Here is a 3,796-nt window from a genome sequence, read left to right on the forward strand (position 1 = left end):
GCGAGTTGTCGGGAGTCACTGCGCCGAGAAACCATTAGGTTTTTCATAGCGCCGCGACTTTCGTCTCAGCTATAATTTTTTCATTAGAGAGATTAAGGAATAAAACGGGGATTGAAGGATGGGGAATTTAATTCTCCATCGAACAGCATTGGTTTCATTCCTTAATGTTAATTAGAAGCAGAGGTACGGTTTTTTCATTAACGGGCGAGTTGTCGGGAGTCACTGCGCCGAGAAACCATTGGGTTTTTCATAGCGCCGCGACTTTCGTCGCAGTTTTTATTTTTTCATTACAGAGGTGAAGGGATGAAACGGGGGTTGGTGGATGGAGAATTTAATTTTTTATCGAACAGCATTGGTTTCATTCCTTAATATTAATTAGGAGAAAAGAGACGATTTTTTAATTAGCGGAAGAGTTGTCGGGAGTCACTGCGCCGAGAAACCATTGGGTTTCTTATAGCGCCGTGACTTTCGTCGCAATATTAATTTTTTTATTGCAGAGATTAAGGGATGAAACGGGGGTTGATGGATGGGGAATTTAATTCTCCATTGAACAGTCTTTGTTTCATCCCTTAATATTAATTAGTCGGCGAATAACTCAACTGAAAAACATAAAGTAAACATTGAGTACAAGGAGGACAAAAGTGCCCCTCCGAACCTGTCCCTGTGACAGCGGCACTGCTACTGCCGAGTTACTCACGCCTCACGCACCCGTCTCACATTTACCGACAATTCGACCGGGACGCCGCCTTTCCCGACTGACCCCGGAATTATGCCCTCAATATCAAAATCTATTTTTCCTCCCCTAATTGAGGTGGAGAGAAGTTACGAAGGCCAATCTATTGAGAATTGAATTCTCAATGATTTGACACCAGTTCCATTTCTAAACCTCAATTAGAAAAGGAGAAATACATGTTCGAAGCACGAAGTGATTGCGGTCAATTTCTCCCCATTAAATATAATTCTCGATTGCTTCATCTCAATTAAGGAGGGGAGAAATGAATTTTTGAATGAGAAGAACTAGTCCGACGTTCCCACGTGCTTTGAAAATTCATTTCTCCCCTCCCAATTGAGATGAAGACATGAAACTAACGCGTATCAATCGAGAATTACATTTTCAATCAATGACATCGGTTTCATTCCTGTATCTCAATTAGGAGCAGGGGAATGAATTATCAAAGCGCGGCGTAACTTCGGAGAAGTTCTTCTCATTGAAAAATTCATTTCTCTCCTCCCTAAATGAGAGGAAGCAATCGAGAATTATATTTTCAATGAATGATAGCCACTTCATTCTTTAATCTCAATGAGGAGTGCAACAATGAATTTTCACGGCGCGGGGGAATCCTGAACGGTCTCCAGCGTCAAGTGAGCCCGGAGGGGCTCCTCCCATTGGAAAATTCATTTCTCCCCCCCCGCCCCCTAATTGGGACGAAGGAATGAAACCAACGCCGATTGATCGCGAAATGAATTCTCAACAATAGACAGCGGTTTCATTCCTTAATCTCAACAAGGAGAAAAGGATTGAATTTTCTAAAACATGGAGTAACCCCGAACAGTTCTCCGGTGTCGAGTAGGCCTGGAAGTGTTCCCCCAATTGGAACATTCATTTATCCCCCCCTAATTGGCATGAAGACATGAAACCAACGCGTATCGATGGAGAATTATATTTTCAATAAATGACACCGGTTTCATTCCTTAATGTCAATTAGGAGCGGAGGCATGAATTTTCAAAGCGCGGAGTAACTTCGGACAAGTTCTTCTCATTCAAAAATTCATTTCTCCCCTCCCTAATTGAGATGAAGGCGAGGATTACAGTCACATTCGCCAGATAATACTTTTATCGCCTGATGACATAATATACTAATTTTCTCATATTCATTCCGTGGTGGTTCGACATGCCCATGCACGCACGCGCAAACGGTCAGGAAACCACTACAATGACTGGGAACGAGACGGAGAAATCTCTCTCGCACCAAAGGTACTCAATCACGGAGCCTGGCTTGGGATTGGAACTAAAGATTTCTCTTTAACTTCCAATCTATTGGAAATCTGTTCGAAAGATCAAGATGAAATTTGTAGGAAATGTTGTTATGAAAAGTATGGAAAAAAAAATAAATCCATCGATGGGATTTCAAGTTACAAGTAGTGATGTGTAGTAAATTCACTCTCAATGAAAAAGAACGCTAGGGAGAAAAAAAAAGTATTTTTCAAATAATGAATATTCAGAGAAAAAATAATAATTTCAATTTTCCGATATAAAAAAAATTTCTATTAAATATTCAAGCGACTGTGGGAGATAAACGGTCGGAAATAGGTGTGAAGTGACCTACACTGTTTGTAGAGAATTTAAAGCTCTATGATTGTGTATACCAGGTTTTTTCCGTATTTTGCGTAGTTAAAAAATTATTTCGGAAAAACCGTTTTCAAGGGTAGTTTTTAGGTCTTTTACACCCCCACACAAACATTGGGAAGATTAAACCCCCCTACATAGTTCCCTACGAATGAGATACAAACTCTGTAAAAAAAAATCCCGATGTTTAACAACACATTGATATCTTTGCCTCGTGTTTCTTGGACTACAATATATTACGATTTATTATCGCTCTAGTGCTTCCTCCACTCCTTCCACTCACGAGTCCGGAATGTAAACACTTCAATGTGTTCTTAGATGCGTCATTGTTTTGCATTTCTGCGAACTCAAAAAGGTAAAATATGGTGAGTCTAGATATGTAAAAAGTAAATTCAGTTGGTGACCGCCACATATGCCGAAAGAAAAAAATAGTACATTAAATGCTCGAGCCTTGGAAAACAGATCACCATCTCCCACGTGCACGATTGCATTCCGAGCCGAAGGCGAGGATGGCAAGCACGTAGGGGAGGATGATCTGTTTTCCATCACGAGGTGTGTATATTAATTTTCGTGTTACGACTGCACGCCACGAAATTGGCGTTTTTCAGGTCCCGCGACACGAAATAGTTATTTTCATCACAAGGTCCACAAAGTATTTTCTGACGAATGTGGCTTTGTAGGCCGAGCCGAAGGCGAGGCCTATAATTACATTCGTCAGAAAATAATTTTGGACCGTGTGATGAATGCAATTTTTCGTCAGAAGGCCCGTAAACCGCGATCAAACCGAGCAAAGCGAGGTTAGAATTGCGGTTTACCGGGTCTTCTCACGAAAAGGAATTTTCCAATGGGGGGACCCCCACCGGAATCACTGGACGCCGGAAAACCGTTCGGGGTTCTCCCGCGCTTTGAAAATTCATTCCTCCGCTCCTTAATGAGATTAAGGAATGAAAACGCTGTCATTTATTGAAAATATAATTATCGATCGATAGGCGTTGGTTTCATTACTTAATCTTACTTGGGGAGGGGAGAAACGAATTTTTGAATGAGAAGAACTTGTCCGAAGTTACTCCGCGCTTTGAAAATTCATTCCTCCCCTCCTAATTGACATTAACGAATGAAACCGGTGTCAATTATTGACAATATAATTCTCCATCGATACGCGTTAGTTTCATGTCTTCATCTCAATTACGGGGGGAGAAATGAATTTTCCGATGGGGAGAGCCCTTCCGGGCTCACTCGACGCCGGAGACCGTTCGGTGTTCCCCCGCGACTTGAAAATTCATTCTTGCGCTCCTCATTGAGATTACAGAATGAAGCAGCTATCATTTATTGAAAATATAATTCTCGATCGATAGGCGTTGGTTTTATTGCTTAATCTCACTTGGGGAGGGGAGAAATTAATTTTTGAATCAGAAGAACTTGTCCGAAGTTACTCCGCGCTTTGAAAAT

The sequence above is a fragment of the Diachasma alloeum genome, unplaced genomic scaffold (assembly GCF_001412515.2).
Source record: "Diachasma alloeum isolate Michigan unplaced genomic scaffold, Dall2.0 Dall_scaffold_01087, whole genome shotgun sequence".
NCBI lineage: Eukaryota > Metazoa > Arthropoda > Insecta > Hymenoptera > Braconidae > Diachasma > Diachasma alloeum.